The following is a 20,834-nucleotide window of genomic DNA, read 5'->3' as shown; positions in this document are numbered from 1 at the left end:
TCGGGGAATCCGGCCGACCCTTCGCCTTTGCGCAGCAGCTCCGGGACGCGTGCCGCAAGTGGTTGATGGCCGACGGACGCGACGTCGAGGGAATTATAGACCACGTGGTACTGGAGCAATTCGTCGCGCGGCTCCCCCGGAAGACCGCGCAGTGGGTCCAGTGCCACCGCCCGACGTCGCTGAACCAGGCCATCCAGTTGGCGGAGGACCAGATGGTGGCGTGCCCAGGGGTCGGCGAACCCCTTCCAGCAGCTTCTCTCTCTCTCTCTCTCTCTTCTCGCCCTGTCCCTCTACCCAGGTCCCGTGGAGGATTCCTGCCCAGGCCAGCGCCCCGCTGGAGGACCGGACCTACGGCTGAGCCTGTTCCCGCACCCAGAACGCCGTCCAGGGGAACAGCCTCTGCCACTGCGCCTCCTGCACCCCCGCTCTCCCCACGCCAATCGCTTGACCCACTTCCCGCCATTGGGGCGGCGGGAAGGACTGGGCCGGCCTGTTGGCGTTGCGGGGACCCTGGACATTTTATCGATCGGTGCCCCGTAATGGAGGTGGGGACACTGGTCAGGGTCCCTGACACACCGCAGGCTGCCCCCGATCAAGCTGGGTTGTACCAAATACCTGTGAGTATTAAGGGGGGTACCTATCAGGCTTTGGTGGATTCAGGCTGTAACCAAACCTCCATCCATCAAAATCTGATACAACCAGAGGCATTGGATAAGAGCCGCACGGTTAGGGTTCGGTGTGTGCACGGGGAGGTGATGGATTACCCTTTAATGCCAGTCATTATCCAATTTCGGGGCCAAAAGCATAGTGTGGAGGTGGCCGTTAGCCAACACCTCCGGCACCCGTTAATTTTGGGGACCAATTGGCCGGGGTTTAAAACACTATTGGGTTATTTGTGTGCGGGTGCTTCTGGGACAAAAAGGAAGCAGGAGAGGGGAGCGGTCGCTCAGGTTGGAGAGGCTGTGCCGGGGCCCTCGGTATCTGTCCCAGAGGTTCGGAACGCGGTTGAAAGAAGGATTCTTTCAGAGCGTGATGACTTTCCTCTGGAACAGTCCCGAGATGAGACGCTTAAAAATGCGTTTGACCAGGTCCGTACGATCGACGGGCAGCCCCTCCACCCCGACCGACCGCCCTCATATCCTTATTTTGCTATCATAAAAGATAAGTTGTATCGGGTGACCCAAGACACCCAGTCAAAGCAAGATACAACTCAGTTATTAGTTCCAAAGAGCCGTCGGGAAATGCTTTTCCAGGCGGCTCACTGTAATCCGATGGCTGGTCATTTAGGGCAGGCAGCTACACTAAATCGTTTAATGACCCGATTTTTCTGGCCGGGCATTCACGAGAACGTGCGCAAGTGGTGCGCGTCTTGTCGTGAATGTCAGTTGGTGAATCCACCGGCCAACCCAAAAGCACCTTTGTGCCCTCTTCCCTTAATGGAGGTCCCCTTCGAAAGAATTGGAATGGACCTCATCGGGCCATTAGAACGATCTGCACGGGGGCATCGCTTTGCATTAGTCCTGGTGGATTATGCAACGCGATACCCAGAAGCAGTGCCGCTTCGCAATATTTCCGCTAAAAGCGTGGCGAGCGCACTGTTTCAATTAATCTCCCGGGTAGGAATCCCGAAAGAGATTCTCACCGATCAAGGCACGGCGTTTATGTCACGCACTATTCGCGAACTGTACGAATTATTGGGCATTAAATCGATTCGCACCAGCGTCTATCACCCACAAACAGACGGCTTGGTGGAACGTTTTAACCGCACGTTAAAATCCATGATTCGTAAGTTCGTACGGGAAGACGCCAAAAATTGGGATAAGTGGCTAGAACCCCTCTTGTTCGCTGTACGCGAGGTCCCCCAAGCCTCCACGGGGTTTTCCCCCTTCGAGCTTCTCTATGGGCGTCAGCCCCGCGGGGTGCTGGACGTGCTTAGAGAAGCTTGGGAGGACGGACCTTCGAATAGCAAAAACGAAATTCAGTATGTCTTGGACCTGAGAACAAAACTCCACACTTTGGGGCGGCTCTCTATGGAGAATTTGTTACAGGCTCAGGACAAGCAAAGTCGGCTGTACAACAGGGGGACTAGACTACGCAAATTTGCACCGGGAGATAAAGTCCTTGTATTGCTTCCCACATCCAGCTCTAAATTACTCGCGAAGTGGCAAGGGCCGTTTGTGGTCACACGGCGAGTCGGGGACCTCGACTATGAGGTTGTCCGATCAGATAGGGACGGGGCACATCAAATTTACCACCTTAACCTCCTTAAAAAATGGAATGAGGCGGAGTCAGTGATGCTGGCGACGGTGGTAAGTGGGGAGGAGGATCTCGGTCCAGAAGCGAGCTCAAAATCCCAATCTCTCGCTCTGGCATTTGGCGGAGACCACCTCTCACCGTCCCAGATCACTGACATACGTAATTTACAAGCAGAGTTTGCTGATGTGTTTTCGCCCCTACCTGGTCGGACAAATCTCATTCAGCACCACGTTGAGACCGAACCGGGCGTAATAGTACGCAGCCGGCCGTATCGTTTACCTGAACATAAAAAGAAAGTAGTTCAGGATGAATTAGAAGCTATGCTGGACATGGGGGTAATAGAAGAATCCAACAGTGACTGGGCAAGCCCGATAGTTTTAGTGCCTAAAACCGACGGCTCCGTCCGGTTCTGTGTGGATTATCGCAAGGTGAATGCTGTGTCGAAATTCGATGCGTATCCAATGCCGCGGGTTGACGAATTGCTTGATCGGCTCGGTACCGCTCGTTTTTATTCGACACTGGATTTGACAAAAGGGTATTGGCAGATCCCCTTATCTCCAATATCTAAAGAAAAAACTGCTTTCACGACGCCGTTTGGATTACACCAATTTGTTACTCTTCCTTTCGGCTTGTTCGGGGCTCCCGCGACCTTCCAGCGCCTGATGGACAGAATTCTCCGGCCGCATACTGCATATGCTGCTGCTTACTTGGATGACATTATCATCTATAGTAACGACTGGCAGCGGCATATGCAGCATTTGCGAGCTGTCCTCAGGACGCTGCGAGGGGCGGGGCTCACCGCCAACCCAAAGAAGTGTGCAATTGGGCGCGTGGAAGTTAGGTATCTGGGCTTCCACTTGGGTCATGGACAGGTGCGTCCCCAAATTGATAAAACCGCAGCAGTTGCGACCTGTCCAAGACCTAAGACCAAAAAGGAGGTTAGACAGTTCCTGGGGCTAGCTGGATATTACAGGAGGTTTGTGCCTAATTATTCGGACCTGGCTAGCCCGCTGACTGATCTGACTAAAAAGGAAGCACCAGATACTGTCCAGTGGACGGAGCGGTGTCAGCAGGCCTTTACCCAGATAAAGGCTGCTCTATGTGGCGGACCGCTCCTACAGGCTCCTAACTTTTCTCTCCCTTTTTCCCTACAGACTGACGCGTCGGACAGGGGGCTGGGCGCAGTCTTGTCCCAGGAGATAGAGGGCGAAGAACGGCCGGTGCTGTACATTAGTCGGAAGCTCTCGAAGAGAGAGACTATGTACAGCACCATTGAAAAGGAAGCTTTAGCCATCAAGTGGGCCGTTCTCACCCTCCGCTACTACCTCCTGGGTCGAGAGTTCACCCTCTGTTCGGACCACGCTCCCCTGCAGTGGCTCCACCGCATGAAGGATACCAACGCGCGGATCACCCGTTGGTATCTGGCCTTACAGCCTTTTAAGTTCAAGGTGATCCACAGGCCGGGTGCACAGATGGTTGTGGCTGACTTCCTCTCCAGGAGGAGGGGGGAGAGGGGGGAGGCTGCAGGCCGGACGGCTCCCCGGCCTGAGTCGGGCGGTGGGGGTATGTGGCGAGGGGGGCGTGGTTCAGCGAAGTCTGTAGCGCGAGAGCAACGACGGAGCCGAGCGGTGAGTAAGTAGGTCAAGTGCAAAATGACGAACACCTGTCTCTGATTGCAGTAATTGGCGTGGGGAGATCGCATAAAAGCTGGCTGCTGCAAGAGAGCGGGAGAGAGAAGGACTGGGGACTCGTGCACGAGACGTGAGCTGGACGCTGAAGAGTGATATTGGATATAGTGGAAAGAGTGATATTTTGAACGTGAACCTGATTTATGTTAGAGCGCGCACAGCGCATTTCTTCTTAACTAAATAAAAGTGTACGAGTCCCAGTCACGCCGACCCCTGTCTTCTTCCATCACACCAACACTGAACCTTTACTACAGCAGGTAACTGGATTTTCTCCGTCCCCCAGAACAGCATCAATAATGAAGCAGAGTACAACAGGATTTAGATACACAACACTCAGAACAACGGGTACCTGAGGTTTCCTCCGTTCTCCACAACAGCAACGATGAGACAAATGCAGCGGGCTTCAGATGGGACGCACTCAGAACAGCAGGTAACTGGATTTTCCCCGTCCTCCAGAACAGCATCAATGATGAATCAGAATACAACAGGCTTTGGATATTCAACACTCAGAACAGCAGGTAACTGGATTTTCCCCGTTCTCCAGAACAGCATCAATGATGAATCAGAATACAACAGGCTTTGGATATTCAACACTCAGAACAGCAGGTAACTGGATTTTCCCCGTTCTCCAGAACAGCATCAATGATGAATCAGAATACAGCAGGCTTAAAGTCCGTTTTCACTTAATCTCTTCCTCAGAAAACTCCCGACTGTAACACAAGGCAAGACCGATGGACATGTGACAGAATTCTGTACAGTAAGCATTCAATAACTCCACTTCAACCACACACAGTGGGACACAGCATTAACTCACGTCACTCTCATCCACTCCGTGAAATTTAAGGTCACGGCCAACCTCCTCGCTCTGGACAGCGGGGGTAATTAGACGGAAGAATTCAGCGACTGCAATCACAAATCCTAACAGCTGTCTTCTCATTCAGACATCTGGACTCCGTTTTTTATGTCATTTCTCCTCATATATAATCTTTTCGTGTATAACCCACATATAATACAGCCAGTAGAAGGTTGGTACTTATCTTCACCCCAGTAAGTGGACTCGATAATACTTCATAGATGACTTCGCCCTCTGCCTCTCTGTTCTCCGTCACCCAGTTCTTCGTAGCGGATTCCCTTCCCACGGATCGATCTCGCCAGCCGATTTGTCCCACAGAAATCTCTCACTCTCTCTCAGCAAGAAGAAAAGTTTGAACGCCGCAGCAATCCCACCCAACCCACTCAGTCTCTCAAAGTTTTGCTTTTGTCTGTTCCTAAAAGCGACATGTCCCAATCGTCACACAGTCACTTAATGCGCCGCACCTTCTGTCACTTTGCCATCAGCGGCTGCTGTTCCTATGGTAGCGACGCATCTGAGGCCGGCTTGGTGTTCAGTTGAAACCGCTCCGGGCGGAAACATCCCCCCGTGGGCTGTGTAGTTCCGTCTCTAGTTCGTCACCTTGTGACAACTTCACCAAGGATACGGCTCACTTCAGGACTCAAACGGTAAGTAAGAAGGTAAGAGTTCTTCTCAATACAGAATCCTTTCGTCAGTGCACAGTAGTGGGACAATGATTCAAAGGCTTACTTCACCAGCGATGCTGCATACTTCCAGACTCAGACGGTAAGTAGGAAGGTAAGGATTCTTCTCAGTATAGGATACTTTCGTCAGTGCACAGTAGTGAGACAGTGATTGAAAAGCTTACTTCACCAGCAATGCTGCATACTTCTAGACTCAGGCGGTAAGTAGGAAGGTAAGAATTCTTCTCAGTATAGGATACTTTTGTCAGTGCACAGTAGTGAGACAGTGATTTAAAAGCTTACTTCACCAGCAATACTGCATACTTCTAGACTCAGACGGTAAGTAGGAAGGTAAGAATTCTTCTCAGTACAAGATACTTTCGTCAGTGCACAGTAGTGGGAGACGGTGGTTTAAAAGCTTACTTCACCAGCAATGCTGCATACTTCTAGACTCAGACAGTAAGTAGGAAGATAAGGATTTTTCTCAGTATAGAATACTTTCGTCAGTGCACAGTAGTGAAACAATGATTTTAAAAGCTTACTTCACCAGCGATGCTGCATACTTCTAGACTCAGGCGGTAAGTAGGAAGGTAAGGATTCTTCTCAGTATAGGATACGATCGTCAGTGCACAGTAGTGAGACAGTGATTTAAAAGCTTACTTCACCAGCAATGCTGCATACTTCTAGACTCAGACGGTAAGTAGGAAGATAAGAATTCTTCTCAGTACATGAAACTTTCGTCAGTGCACAGTAGTGGGAGACGGTGGTTTAAAAGCTTACTTCACCAGCCATGCTGCATACTTCTAGACTCAGACAGTAAGTAGGAAGGTAAGGATTCTTCTCAGTATAAGATACTTTCAGCAGTGCACAGTAGTGAAACAGTGACTTAAAAGCTTTCTTCACCAGCGATGCTGCATACTTCTAGACTCAGACCGTAAGTAGGAAGATAAGGATTTTTCAAAGTATAGAACACTTTCGTCGGTGCACAGTAGTGAGACAGTGGTTTAAAAGCTTACTTCACCAGCGATGCTGCATACTTCCAGACTCAGACGTTAAGTAGGAAGGTAAGGATTCTTCTCAGTATAGAATACTTTCGTCAGTACACAGTAGTGAAACAATGATTTAAAAAAATTACTTCACGAGCGATACTGCATACTTCCAGACTCAGATGGTAAGTAGGAAGGTAAAGGATTCTTCTCAACATAGGATACTGTTCGTCAGTGCAAAGTAGTGAGACAGTGATTTAAAAGCTTACTTCACCAGCGATACTGCATACTTCCAAACTCAGCTGTATCACTCTGGGCTTCTGATGGAGAGCAGATATAATAACTTTTCACAAACGTGTAAGCAGGGGTTGGGGCCGCTTCTCAGTAAAAGCACACCACACTCGTGTTCACTTCAAATCCACAGCCATGAATCAATGTATATAAATAAGGCAAAAACACTGCAATTCATTCACACGATAGGGCTGATCAGAGGCCTCAATCCATTCGTTACACTCCCGTGGGGGATATTTAATCCTCAGTTCCTCCTCAACACACTCTGAAACACATAGCTTCCCCAACAGTCAGATTTACATTCACTGCATCCTCTTCAAGCTTTTCGAATGTTCATAAGATGAAATCAATTCACTTATCTTTCTCTCTTCCCCACATCCAGACAACTTCCCCGAGTAAAGCTTGAGCCCCAAACTGCTCCAAAAACAAAACAGACCACATCCACGTCCCGTTCCCCGAAACCTCTCTGGATAGCCCTTTTATCTTTGGCTTGTGAAGCCGGACACCTGTGTGAACGCCGCTCCTCTCTCTCTTGCACCTGCAGTGCATTAGCGCTAATCAGGCCGGGCAATGTTTCTGCCACACCTGGAACTGGAGTGGGATGTGTCGCAAACAAATCGTTCCCTCGAGAAACTCGTGACTCACCAAGAGGGTTCCGCTCACTACGCGTTTTTGTCACCCGTGACATCCCCCCCGCCAATCGGTTCTAGTCCCGAGAACCGGTGTTCTTCAATTCCATTCGCCATACCTCTCAGGAGGCTGTCCTCGGGTGTCCCGCTGAGACCGTCGGAGTGGCGAGGGCGGAGCCACTCTTGCTTCAACTTCAGGGTCCCTCGGGACCACAGACCACCCTACCATGAGTACCTCTGGGGCGGGTGGCGCACTTGGGGCCTCGGCCGCTAGCTGCGAATAGTTCGGACATGGACGGAGCAAGTTTCGATGGAGCACCCGTATCGGTCCTGGTTTCCCCTCGGGTCGTACCGAGTAAACTGGAGCATCAGGCCCTTGTCGTCGTTCCACCACATATGGCGTCGACTCCCAGCGATCGCGGAGCTTCCCCTTCCCTGAGCGCCGGTTGTCCCTTACCAGCACTCGCTCCCCTGGTAACAAAGGGGCCTCTCGGGCAGTCCGGTCGTATAGCCGCTTGTTCTTGGCGGCTTCTGCACTCAGATGATCTGAGACTCGTCGGTAGGCATCGAGCAGTTGGTGGTGGTGCCGATTCACCGAGTCAGTGGTACTATACCCTCTTTCTGCAGCCTCGGTCCCCAGGAGCAAGTCCACAGGTAAGCGGAGATGGCGCCCAAACATAAGGTAGGAAGGAGCATACCTGGTGATACTGTGCACACTATTGTTATAGGCTTGCAACAGAGAGGGGAGACTCTCGGCCCATTGGCCCTGTTGTTCACTCTCTAGGGTCCCCAATAACCCCAACAGGGTCTGGTTCAACCTTTCGCACCCCCGTTACCCTGAGGATGGTATGAGGTCGTATGGGTCTTCCGGCACCCATAAAGGTGGCTCAGCTCTTGGATCACTCGGGACTCAAAATTTGAACCTTGGTCTGAGTGTAGGGTCTCTGGGGAGCCAAAAGGTTGTATCACTGCCCTCCAAAGGGCGCTGGCTGTGGTAACTGTCGTCTGATCTACAGTGGGGATGGCCTAGGCGTATTTAGTTAATAGGTCAGTCATCACCAGGATATTTTGAAATCGATCCGTCGGCCGACCTAAAGTCAGGAAATCGATTCCTATGATGTGCAGAGGTGCTTTGGGCCACAGGGGGACCAATGGGGCTCGGATTTCCTTCCTGCGTTTGAACAACGTACACAGTGGACAACTCTGAACGAACTCCTCAACTTTCTTTTCCATCCTAGGCCAGTAGAAATACCTCCTCAGCAGAGACAGCGTCTTCTCTTGGCCCTGATGGCCAGTATGGGTGTGGAATGCAGTCAATAGCTCGAGACTTGGCCCTCCGGTACCACCACCTGGTGTACTGTCTCCTGTGTTCGGGGATCTTGCATCGAACGGCAGATTACCCCTTCTCTAAGTCGCAGCCTCTTCCACTGCCTTAGGAGATGTTGTACTCCCACCGTCTGAGCCCGCTTTCCTCTGCTCTCGGCATGTATCCCTGTCTAAGGTACAACGTAACCTGACACAGGTCTGCATCTCCCAGCTGCAGCCTTCTCCACCGCCCGGGGTCCCATCCCCAACTAGACGGAACAGCCCTCAGGGTCCCGGGAGCTTCCACCATTGCCATCAGCAACTCGTCTTCAGGGCCAGGGGTACAAAGGGGTGTTTGGTTGTCCCTCCGGATGACTGGGAGTCTGGACAGGGCGTCCGCATTTACGTGTTCTCTGCCGGGTCGGTATTTAAGCTGTTAATCATAATTTGCTAGTTGTGCCACCCAACGCTGTTCTACTGCCCCCAACTTGGCGGTCTGCAAGTGTACTAATGGATTATTATCCGTAATCACCGTCACCTTGGCTCCCAACAGGTAATCTTTGAACTTCTCCGTCATGGCCCACTTCATTGCCAGTAGTTCGATTTTGAAGGAACTGTAATTTGCCGCGTTCCGCTCTGCGGGATGTAAACTTTGACTTGCGTATGCAATCACTCTCTCCACTCCTTGGTGCTCTTGGGCCAACACGGCTCCCAAACCTGCATTGCTGGCGTCAGTGTACAGAAGGAACGGCTGGGTGAAGTCTGCGTAGGCCAAGATAGGGGCCCTCAGAAGTTCCTGCTTGAGGTTCTGGAAGGTGGTCTCACAGGTGGAATCCCAATGCACTGACGGGGAGCCTTTGCCACGGGCACGTCCGGAACCAGCAAGGAGTTGGTTCAATGGCCAAGCAAGCCCAGATAATCCTTTTATAAAGCGTCGACAAAATCCCACGAACCCCAGGAACGACCGCACCTGTCTCACTGCCCGGGGTGGCTCCCACCCTTGGACAGCTGCCACCTTCTCCGGGTCGGGGGATATCCCTGCAGCACTGACACGATGTCCCAAGAACTGTACCTTCTTCCGCAATAACTGGCATTTGTCTGGCCTAAGCTTTAGCCCATATTTCTCCATGGCCCTGAACACTTCCTGTGTTCCTCCTCCTCCCTAGGTGGTCCTCCTCCCACCTAGATGGTGCAGGTGAGTGCGGAAGTCAGGGGAGAAGACGATCACATCGTCCAGGTATACCGGCGTTGAGTCGACCAGTTGTCCCCCTAGACAGTGCTGCATCAAGCGCTGAAAGGTCGCAGGAGCATTGCACAGGCCGAACCGCATCCGGTCCCATTCAAATAACCCAAACGGGGTGGTGAAGGCTGTCTTCTCTCTATCTCGGTCGTCTACCTGCACCTGCCAGTATCCACTCGCCAGGTCCAATGTGGAGTACCACGCCGCTTGTGTGAGACAGGTGAGTGAGTCTTCAATCCGTGGCAACGGGAATGTATCTTTCTTCGTTACACTGTTGAGTTTGCGGTAGTCAACGCAGAACCTCCAAGCTCCCGTTTTCTTCTGAACCAGAACAATTGGCGCCGCCCTGGGACTACTGCTCTCTCGAACAATTCCTCCCTCCAGCATCCCTTTCAACAGGGCGCGGACCTCGGCATAGAGGGTGGGTGGCACCGGACGATACCGCTCTTGGCTAGGCATCGCTTCACCGGTAGGTATTTGATGCCTCACTACCCCTGTGCAGCCATAGTCTTCTTCGTGGGTCGAGAACACATGTTGCCATTTTCTCAAGAGCTCCTGGAGCTGTAACACCTGTTCCTCCTCCAGATTTTCACCCTTCAGGGACTCTCCCATCAAATGGGTCGGCACCCCTCCTCCCACAGAGCCTGGTTCTGCCTCAACTGGGCGGACGGCGACTTCCACCACCGCAGAGCTCACCTGCCTGAAGCAGACGTACTGATGCTTGTGAACCTGGGCAGAGCGTACCGAGGAAACTCGAACCAGACGTTGGTGTCGACGAAGGAGCACGGAGTAGGGATTGGCATTCCGCACCTTTACTGAGACTCGCCCACGGTGGATGGCCGTCAGCCCGTGAGCCACTTCAATGGGTTGACAGTCCTCATGGGGCTCTACCAGGACACAGGTACCCGTCCCACAGGGTCCTGAAGGTACTCGGACCCAAAGCACGGTCTCGCTCTGGGCTGGGACAGACAAAGCGTACCGACAGGCTACTCGACCGATGCCTTCTCTCTCCTTCACTTGACTAGCCACGTGCACTCTTCGGCAATCGGCCAGAATCCGGTCCCTGTCCTGCTTCGCCGATGACAGAGAAGTCCGAGCTGGCCGTCCCAGAAACAATTCCTCCGAGCAATCCAGTATAACGTTCATCCCTAGGAGTGCTCGATGAATGCCCAAGCAATGATCTCGGACGATAACGACCCCTTTCTGTTGGACGGGAACCCCTTGGACCAGAAAGTCTACCACGATGTACCCAGTGTAAGGGATGTCCAGACCATTTGCCCCCGTAAAGTCAGACTAGAAGCGTCCACTGCTTGGAGCCGATGATCTGCAACCAACTCCTGGGCCAGGCTCTCCGAAAATAACGTAACTTGAGAACCTGTATCGACCAGACAATCTATCGTGACTCCGTTAGCTTGAACCTCCACGGTGGGACAGCGCCCAACCCTGTCGTCTCGTAAAACAGGAACAGAAGGAGGGTCACACAAAGGTGTCCCGGCCACTTGACCCACAGTAGCCGGTGGGACTAAAAACCCCCTTGAGAACCCCGACGGAGCCCACACTGACGACTGATGTGTCCCGGGTCTCCACAATTAATACAGATGGGCCTTCCCTGGTCATCCCACTGGAACCGGGGGCCCACAGGACGTAGGGGGCGGCGCACAGGAGCTCGCCCCTTCTCCGAATACGACCTCTCTCTCACCATCGATCCGCCCTCGACTCGACCCCGACGAAGTTCACCCAACAGCCGGCCAAACTGCTCCCACAATTTCAAGGAGTATGCCCGAAGAGTCTGCTTAGGCCCCTGTTGATAGTTAAAGAACTGGGCACGAAGAGTGGCCACCGGGGTAGAGTCTCCATATAATCCGGACAGGAAATCGAAGATAGTTTTCGCGGTAGCCCGTGTGGCTTCTGATGCAGCAAGAACTTCTCTTTTGGCTTCTGCTTCCAAAGACCCCAACACAAACTGTACTTTCTGTGATGCACTCAGTCCCTGTAATCCGGCCAGATATTCCGCCTGCGCCTTCCAATCGTGCAAGCCCAACTCCGATCCTGGCCCTCCATAGCGCTGTGGCCAGGGAGCTCCCATAAAGATCGGTATGACTTTTGAGACAGGTGAAGGCCATCGTACCAAGGAGCTGTAGGCAGACTGCCATGCAGAATGACCTCTGTTCTGTTGTTTGTGGAATTTACAGACTGTCACACTGCCTGCAGAGCAGATTATGGGAAGGAGCCATCTTCTAAAAAGCACATGTGTCTCATCAATAGGTTTCTGTAGTGTAGTGGTCATCACGTTCGCTTAACACGCGAAAGGTCCTCGGTTCGAAACCGAGCAGAAACAGTGGTTGGATTCTGACAGAAAATTTAAACTGTTTGCCACGCTAGGTGGGTGCAGCACTCATTTCTTTTATATGCTTTTTAATAAGCGTGCACCTAAAGATTTATGTCTGCAACCTGAAGACGTGTTTCCGTAGTGTAGTGGTTATCACGTTCGCCTCACACGCGAAAGGTCCCCAGTTCGAAACTGGGCGGAAACTGTGGGTGGTTTTTGCAAAAATTTCGTATGCGATTTTCTGTTGAGCAGGTCAGTACACTTGCAGGGATGTTTGTGGTTTAATCTCTTTAGAAAAGGACAAAAATAAAACAAATGACCATTGAGGTTTCCTGTACAGTAATATAAAATGTTTGGTCTGCCAACAAAATTAGCAGCATTTTGCCATGTTAAAAACACTGGGCAATCTATAGTTTCAGTCGCTTTTGAACAAGCGTACCCTAGAAGCGGTGGGACTGACGTCCAAATCAAGTTTCCGTAGTGTAGTGGTTATCACCTTTGCTTTACACGCGAAAGGCCCTCAGTTCAAAACTGGGTGGAAACAAGTGGAGGCATTTTAAATGTAATGCTCCAATTCGCTACAAAACCCTTGCTTTTGAGACAGGTGAAGGCCATCGTACCAAGGAGCTGTAGGCAGACTGCCATGCCGAATGACCTCTGTTCTGTTGTTTGTGGAATTCACAGACTGTCACACTGCTTGCAGAGTAGATTATGGGAAGGAGCCATCTTCTAAAAAGCACATGCCATGATATCACGTTCGCTTTACACGCAAAGGTCTTCAGTTCAAAACTGGGTGGAAACAAGTGGAGGCATGTTAAATATAAATGCTGCAATTCGATACAAAACCCTTACTTTTAAGACAGGTGAAGGCCATCGTACCCAGGAGCTGTAGGCAGACTGCCATGCCGAATGACCTCTGTTCTGTTGTTTGTGGAATTCACAGACTGTCACACTGCTTGCAGAGTAGATTATGGGAAGGAGCCATCTTCTAAAAAGCACATGTGCGTCATCAATAGGTTTCTGTAGTGTAGTGTTCATCACGTTCGCCTAACACGCGAAAGGTCCTCTGTTCGAAACCGAGCAGAAACAGTGGTTGGATTCTGACAGAAAATTTAAACTGTTTGCCACGCTAGGTGGTAGCAGCGCTCATTTCCATAATATATGCTTTTTAATAAGCGTGCAGCTAAAGAATTATGTCTGCCACCTGCAGACGTGTTTCCGTAGTGTAGTGGTTATCACGTTCGCCTCACACGCGAAAGGTCCCCAGTTCGAAACTGGGTGGAAACTGTGGGTGGTTTTTGCAAAAATTTCTTATGCGATTTTCTGTTGAGCAGGTCAGTACACTTGCAGGGATGCAGGCACATTTTCTGTCAAAAATAAAACAAATGACCGTTGAGGTTTCCTGTACAGTAATAAAAAATGTTTGGTCTGCCAACAAAATTAGCAGCTTTTTGCCATGTTTAAAACACTGGGCAGTCTATAGTTTCAGTCGTTTTTGAACAAGCGTACCCTAGAGGAGGTGGGACTGACGTCCAAATCAAGTGTTCGTAGTGTAGTGGTTATCAAGTTCGCTTTACACGCGACAGGTCCTCAGTTCAAAACTGGGTGGAAACAAGTGGAGGCATGTTAAATATAAATGCTGCAAATCGCTACAAAACCCTTGTGAAGGCCATCGTACCAAGGAGCTGTAGGCAGATTGCCATGCCGAATAACCTCTGTTCTGTTGTTTGTGGAATTTACAAACTGTCACACTGCTTGCAGAGCAGATTATGGGAAGGAGGGATCTTCTAAAAAGCACATGTTCCATCAATAGGTTTCTGTAGTGTAGTGGTCATCACGTTCGCCTAACACGCGAAAGGTCCCCAGTTCGAAACTGGGTGGAAACTGTGGGTGGTTTTTGCAAAAATTTCGTATGCGATTTTCTGTTGAGCAGGTCAGTACACTTGCAGGGATGTTTATGGTTTAATCTCTTTAGAAAAGGACAAAAATAAAACAAATGACCATTGAGGTTTCCTGTACAGTAATATAAAATGTTCGGTCTGCCAACAAAATTAGCAGCATTTTGCCATGTTAAAAACACTGGGCAGTCTATAGTTTCAGTCGCTTTTGAACAAGCGTACCCTAGAAGCGGTGGGACTGAAGTCCAAATCAAGTTTCCGTAGTGTAGTGGTTATCACGTTTGCTTTACACGCGAAAGGTCCTCAGTTCAAAACTGGGTGGAAACAAGTGGAGGCATTTTAAATGTAATGCTCCAATTCGCTACAAAACCCTTGCTTTTGAGACAGGTGAAGGCCATCGTACCAAGGAGCTGTAGGCAGACTGCCATGCCGAATGACCTCTGTTCTGTTGTTTGTGGAATACACAGACTGTCACACTGCTTGCAGAGCAGATTATGGGAAGGAGCCATCTTCTAAAAAGCATATGCCATGATATCACGTTCGCTTTACACGCAAAGGTCTTCAGTTCAAAACTGGGCGGAAACAAGTGGAGGCATGTTAAATATAAATGCTGCAATTCGATACAAAACCCTTACTTTTAAGACAGGTGAAGGCCATCGTACCCAGGAGCTGTAGGCAGACTGCCATGCCGAATGACCTCTGTTCTGTTGTTTGTGGAATTCACAGACTGTCACACTGCTTGCAGAGTAGATTGTGGGAAGGAGCCATCTTCTAAAAAGCACATGTGCCTCATCAATAGGTTTCTGTAGTGTAGTGTTCATCATGTTCGCCTAACACGCGAAAGGTCCTCTGTTCGAAACCAAGCAGAAACAGTGGTTGGATTCTGACAGAATATTTAAACTGTTTGCCACGCTAGGTGGTAGCAGCGCTCATTTCCTTTATATGCTTTTTAATAAGCGTGCACCTAAAGATTTATGTCTGCAACCTGAAGACGTGTTTCTGTAGTGTAGTGGTTATCACGTTCGCCTCACACGCGAAAGGTCCCCAGTTCGAAACTGGGCGGAAACTAAGGGTGGTATTTGCAAAAATTCCGTATGCGATTTTCTGTTGAGCAGGTCAGTACACTTGCAGGGATGTTTGTGGTTTAATCTCTTTAGAAAAGGACAAAAAGAAAACAAATGACCATTGAGGTTTCCTGTTCAGTAATATAAAATGTTCGGTCTGCCAACAAAATTAGCAGCATTTTGCCATGTTAAAAACACTGGGCAGTCTATAGTTTCAGTCGCTTTTGAACAAGCGTACCCTAGAAGCGGTGGGACTGACGTCCAAATCAAGTTTCCGTAGTGTAGTGGTTATCACGTTTGCTTTACACGCGAAAGGTCCTCAGTTCAAAACTGGGTGGAAACAAGTGGAGGCATTTTAAATGTAATGCTCCAATTCGCTACAAAACACTTGCTTTTGAGACAGGTGAAGGCCATCGTACCAAGGAGCTGTAGGCAGACTGCCATGCCGAATGACCTCTGTTCTGTTGTTTGTGGAATTCACAGACTGTCACACTGCTTGCAGAGCAGATTATGGGAAGGAGCCATCTTCTAAAAAGCATATGCCATGATATCACGTTCGCTTTACACGCAAAGGTCTTCAGTTCAAAACTGGGCGGAAACAAGTGGAGGCATGTTAAATATAAATGCTGCAATTCGATACAAAACCCTTACTTTTAAGACAGGTGAAGGCCATCGTACCCAGGAGCTGTAGGCAGACTGCCATGCCGAATGACCTCTGTTCTGTTGTTTGTGGAATTCACAGACTGTCACACTGCTTGCAGAGTAGATTATGGGAAGGAGCCATCTTCTAAAAAGCACATGTGCCTCATCAAGAGGTTTCTGTAGTGTAGTGTTCATCATGTTCGCCTAACACGCGAAAGGTCCTCTGTTCGAAACCAAGCAGAAACAGTGGTTGGATTCTGACAGAATATTTAAACTGTTTGCCACGCTAGGTGGTAGCAGCGCTCATTTCCTTTATATGCTTTTTAATAAGCGTGCACCTAAAGATTTATGTCTGCAACCTGAAGACGTGTTTCTGTAGTGTAGTGGTTATCACGTTCGCCTCACACGCGAAAGGTCCCCAGTTCGAAACTGGGCGGAAACTGTGGGTGATTTTTGCAAAAATTTCGTATGCGATTTTCTGTTGAGCAGGTCAGTACACTTGCAGGGATGTTTGTTGTTTAATCTCTTTAGAAAAGGACAAAAATAAAACAAATGACCATTGAGGTTTCCTGTACAGTAATATAAAATGTTCGGCCAACAAAATTAGCAGCTTTTTGCCATGTTAAAAACACTGGGCAGTCTATAGTTTCAGTCGCTTTTGAACAAGCGTACGCTAGAAGAGGTTGGAATGAGATCCAAACCAAGTTTCCGTAGTGTAGTGGTTATCACGTTCGCTTTACACGCGAAAGGTCCTCAGTACAAAATTGGGTGGAAACAAGTGGAGGCATGTTAAATACAAATGCTGCAATTCGCTACAAAACCCTTACTTTTAAGACAGGTGAAGGCCATCGTATCAAGGAGCTGTAGGCAGACTGCCATGCCGAATGACACTAGGTGGGTGCCGAATGACCTTTGTTCTGTTGTTTGTGGAATTTACAGACTGTCACACTGCTTGCAGGGCAGATAATGGGAAGGAGCCATCTTCTAAAAAGCACATCCCTCTCAACAATAGGTTTCTGTAGTGTAGTGGTCATCACATTCGCCTAACACGAGAAAGGTCCTCGGTTCGAAACCGAGCAGAAACAGTGGTTGGATTCTGACAGAAAATGCAAACTCTTTGGCACGCTAGGTGGGTGCAGCGCTCATTTCCTTTATATGCTTTTTAATAAGCGTGCACCTAAAGATTTATGTCTGCAACCTGAAGACGTGTTTGTAGTGTAGTGGTTATCACGTTCGCCTCACACGCGAAAAGTCCCCATTTTGAAACTGGGCGGAAACTGTGGGTGATTTTTGCAAAAATTTCGTATGCGATTTTCTGTTGAGCAGGTCAGTACACTTGCAGGGATGTTTGTTGTTTAATCTCTTTAGAAAAGGACAAAAATAAAACAAATGACCATTGAGGTTTCCTGTACAGTAATATAAAATGTTCGGCCAACAAAATTAGCAGCTTTTTGCCATGTTAAAAACACTGGGCAGTCTATAGTTTCAGTCGCTTTTGAACAAGCGTGCGCTAGAAGAGGTGGGAATGAGATCCAAACCAAGTTTCCGTAGTGTAGTGGTTATCACGTTCGCTTTACACGCGAAAGGTCCTCAGTTCAAAATTGGGTGGAAACAAGTGGAGGCATGTTAAATATAAATGCTGCAATTCGCTACAAAACCCTTACTTTTAAGACAGGTGAAGGCCATCGTACCAAGGAGCTGTAGGCAGACTGCCATGCCGAATGACACTAGGTGGGTACCGTCCAAATCAAGTTTCCGTAGTGTAGTGGTTATCACGTTCGCTTTACACGCGAAAGGTCCTCAGTTCAATACTGGGCGGAAACAAGTGGAGGCATTTTAAATTTAATGCTCCAATTCGCTACAAAACCCTTACTTTTGAGACAGGTGAAGGCCATCGTACCAAGGAGCTGTAGGCAGACTGCCATGCCGAATGACCTCTGTTCTGTTGTTTGTGGAATTCACAGACTGTCACACTGCTTGCAGAGCAGATTATGGGAAGGAGCCGTCTTCTAAAAATCACATGCACCTCATCAATAGGTTTCTGTAGTGTAGTGGTCATCACGTTCGCCTAACACGCGAAAGGACCTCGGTTCGAAACCGAGCAGAAACAGTGGTTGGATTCTGACAGAAATTTTTAACTGTTCTGTTCTGAAAAAAAAAAAAGTTCTGAAACTGTGAGTGTTTTTTGCAAAAATTTCGTATGCGATTTTCTGTTGAGCAGGTCAGTACACTTGCAGGGATGTTTGTGGTTTAATCTCTTTAGAAAAGGACAAAAATAAAACAAATGACCATTGAGGTTTCCTGTGAAGTAATATAAAATGTTCGGTCTGCCAACAAAATTAGCAGCTTTTTGCCATGTTAAAAACACTGGGCAGTCTATAGTTTCAGTCGCTTTTGAACAAGCGTGCGCTAGAAGAGGTGGGAATGAGATCCAAACCAAGTTTCCGTAGTGTAGTGGTTATCACGTTCGCTTTACAAGCGAAAGGTCCTCAGTTCAAAATTGGCTGGAAACAAGTGGAGGCATGTTAAATATAAATGCTGCAATTCACTTCAAAACCCTTACTTTTAAGACAGGTGAAGGCCATCGTAACAAGGAGCTGTAGGCAGACTGCCATGCCGAATGACACTAGGTGGGTGCCGAATGACCTCTGTTCTGTTGTTTGTGGAATTTACAGACTGTCACACTGCTTGCAGGGCAGATTATGGGAACGAGCCATCTTCTAAAAAGCACAAATAGGTTTCTGTAGTTTAGTGGTCATCACATTCGCCTAACACGCGAAAGGTCCTCTGTTCGAAACCGAGCAGAAACAGTGGTTTGATTCTGACAGAAAATGTAAACTCTTTGCCACACTAGGTGGGTGCAGCGCTCATTTCCTTTATATGCTTTTTAATAAGCGTGCGCCTAAAGATTTAGGTCTGCAACCTGAAGACGTGTTTGTAGTGTAGTGGTTATCACGTTTGCCTCCCACGCGAAAAGTCCCCAGTTTGAAACTGGGCGGAAACTGTGGGTGATTTTTGCAAAAATTTCGTATGCGATTTTCTGTTGAGCAGGTCAGTACACTTGCAGGGATGTTTGTTGTTTAATCTCTTTAGAAAAGGACAAAAATAAAACAAATGACCATTGAGGTTTCCTGTACAGTAATATAAAATGTTCGGTCTGCCAACAAAATTAGCAGCTTTTTGCCATGTTAAAAACACTGGGCAGTCTATAGTTTCAGTCGCTTTTGAACAAGCGTACGCTAGAAGAGGTGGGAATGAGATCCAGACCAAGTTTCCGTAGTGTAGTGGTTATAACGTTCGCTTTACACGCGAAAGGTCCTCAGTTCAAAATTGGGTGGAAACAAGTGGAGGCATGTTAAATATAAATGCTGCAATTCGCTACAAAACCCTTACTTTTAAGACAGGTGAAGGCCATCGTATCAAGGAGCCGTAGGCAGACTGCCATGCCGAATGACACTGGGTGCTTCGCAATATCCCTCCTCGTCTCCTCGTTCCTCTGTCCTCCATCCTATGACCCGGAAACCGATCGAGCGCAGCCATCTTGAAGGACATCTCAATTCTCTAATTGCACCGCGAGGAGGCGAGGATCGAGGAGTGAGGAGGCTTCCAGAGGAGTCATGAGCGAGGATACACAGGTGTATCCTATGCGGAAGAGATTTATCGACTAAACGTGACGCGCGTATACATTCTCCTCCCCCTTCACATCGATCACAATCTGTTTTAATGTATACTTTACCTTTGCAGTTTATATAAACCACACATTACACATATTTCAACAGGGTATCTTGCTTTATTATCATTTATTATGAATTTCTTAAATAAACAAACTTCAACAACATAAGGGCAGATCCTTTGAGCGCTGCTGATGACGCTATGAATTGACGCGCGAGTGATCAAGTATTCCAATGAATAAAAAAAGCTTTCATTCGATTCCTCCGTCCTCATTTTCTTTCCTTGCGTCCTTCCCTCAAAACCTACAGGGGGTGGAGCTGAGACGCTAGGAAAGGAAGCGAGGAAAGGAAACGAGGATGCACAAATAAGAAATGAGAAGCAACCACTAGGTGGGTGCCGAATGACCTCTGTTCTGTTGTTTTTGGAATTTACAGACTGTCACACTGCTTGCAGGGCAGATTATGGGAAGGAGCCATCTTCTAAAAAGCACATCCCTCTCAACAATAGGTTTCTGTAGTGTAGTGGTCATCACATTCGCCTAACACGAGAAAGGTCCTCGGTTCGAAACCGAGCAGAAACAGTGGTTGGATTCTGACAGAAAATGCAAACTCTTTGGCACGCTAGGTGGGTGCAGCGCTCATTTCCTTTATATGCTTTTTAATAAGCGTGCACCTAAAGATTTATGTCTGCAACCTGAAGACGTGTTTGTAGTGTAGTGGTTATCACGTTCGCCTCACACGCGAAAAGTCCCCATTTTGAAACTGGGCGGAAACTGTGGGTGATTTTTGCAAAAATTTCGTATGCGATTTTCTGTTGAGCAGGTCAGTACACTTGCAGGGATGTTTGTTGTTTAATCTCTTTAGAAAAGGACAAAAATAAAACAAATGACCATTGAGGTTTCCTGTACAGTAATATAAAATGTTCGGCCAACAAAATTAGCAGCTTTTTGCCATGTTAAAAACACTGGGCAGTCTATAGTTTCAGTCGCTTTTGAACAAGCGTACGCTAGAAGAGGTGGGAATGAGATCCAAACCAAGTTTCCGTAGTGTAGTGGTTATCACGTTCGCTTTACACGCGAAAGGTCCTCAGTTCAAAATTGGGTGGAAACAAGTGGAGGCATGTTAAATATAAATGCTGCAATTCGCTACAAAACCCTTACTTTTAAGACAGGTGAAGGCCATCGTACCAAGGAGCTGTAGGCAGACTGCCATGCCGAATGACACTAGGTGGGTACCGTCCAAATCAAGTTTCCGTAGTGTAGTGGTTATCACGTTCGCTTTACACGCGAAAGGTCCTCAGTTCAATACTGGGCGGAAACA

General features: G+C 48.6%; 13 non-coding genes across 13 annotated transcripts; all 13 read left to right on the top strand.

Moving 5' to 3' along the window:
* Nucleotides 1-12,175: 12,175 nt before the first annotated feature.
* trnav-aac (transfer RNA valine (anticodon AAC)) lies at nt 12,176-12,248 on the top strand. The gene has a single exon. It is a non-coding gene; the product is annotated as a tRNA-Val (tRNA).
* A 123-nt stretch (nt 12,249-12,371) lies between these two features.
* Nucleotides 12,372-12,444, top strand: trnav-cac (transfer RNA valine (anticodon CAC)). Its single transcript has one exon. It is a non-coding gene; the product is annotated as a tRNA-Val (tRNA).
* A 1,009-nt stretch (nt 12,445-13,453) lies between these two features.
* trnav-cac (transfer RNA valine (anticodon CAC)) lies at nt 13,454-13,526 on the top strand. Its single transcript has one exon. It is a non-coding gene; the product is annotated as a tRNA-Val (tRNA).
* A 526-nt stretch (nt 13,527-14,052) lies between these two features.
* Nucleotides 14,053-14,125, top strand: trnav-aac (transfer RNA valine (anticodon AAC)). Its single transcript has one exon. It is a non-coding gene; the product is annotated as a tRNA-Val (tRNA).
* A 266-nt stretch (nt 14,126-14,391) lies between these two features.
* On the top strand, nt 14,392-14,464 carry trnav-uac (transfer RNA valine (anticodon UAC)). The gene has a single exon. It is a non-coding gene; the product is annotated as a tRNA-Val (tRNA).
* Nucleotides 14,465-15,132: 668 nt separating this feature from the next.
* Nucleotides 15,133-15,205, top strand: trnav-cac (transfer RNA valine (anticodon CAC)). The gene has a single exon. It is a non-coding gene; the product is annotated as a tRNA-Val (tRNA).
* A 266-nt stretch (nt 15,206-15,471) lies between these two features.
* Nucleotides 15,472-15,544, top strand: trnav-uac (transfer RNA valine (anticodon UAC)). The gene has a single exon. It is a non-coding gene; the product is annotated as a tRNA-Val (tRNA).
* A 668-nt stretch (nt 15,545-16,212) lies between these two features.
* trnav-cac (transfer RNA valine (anticodon CAC)) lies at nt 16,213-16,285 on the top strand. The gene has a single exon. It is a non-coding gene; the product is annotated as a tRNA-Val (tRNA).
* A 1,099-nt stretch (nt 16,286-17,384) lies between these two features.
* On the top strand, nt 17,385-17,457 carry trnav-uac (transfer RNA valine (anticodon UAC)). Its single transcript has one exon. It is a non-coding gene; the product is annotated as a tRNA-Val (tRNA).
* Nucleotides 17,458-17,594: 137 nt separating this feature from the next.
* Nucleotides 17,595-17,667, top strand: trnav-uac (transfer RNA valine (anticodon UAC)). Its single transcript has one exon. It is a non-coding gene; the product is annotated as a tRNA-Val (tRNA).
* A 213-nt stretch (nt 17,668-17,880) lies between these two features.
* Nucleotides 17,881-17,953, top strand: trnav-aac (transfer RNA valine (anticodon AAC)). Its single transcript has one exon. It is a non-coding gene; the product is annotated as a tRNA-Val (tRNA).
* A 2,598-nt stretch (nt 17,954-20,551) lies between these two features.
* Nucleotides 20,552-20,624, top strand: trnav-uac (transfer RNA valine (anticodon UAC)). Its single transcript has one exon. It is a non-coding gene; the product is annotated as a tRNA-Val (tRNA).
* Nucleotides 20,625-20,761: 137 nt separating this feature from the next.
* On the top strand, nt 20,762-20,834 carry trnav-uac (transfer RNA valine (anticodon UAC)). The gene has a single exon. It is a non-coding gene; the product is annotated as a tRNA-Val (tRNA).

Source organism: Siphateles boraxobius, unplaced genomic scaffold (genome assembly GCF_051911475.1).
Source record: "Siphateles boraxobius isolate OS27281-9 unplaced genomic scaffold, OSU_SipBor_1 42, whole genome shotgun sequence".
Classification (NCBI taxonomy): domain Eukaryota; kingdom Metazoa; phylum Chordata; class Actinopteri; order Cypriniformes; family Leuciscidae; genus Siphateles; species Siphateles boraxobius.
Note: the sequence above shows the minus strand (reverse complement) of the source record. Positions and strands in the feature narration are given on the sequence as shown.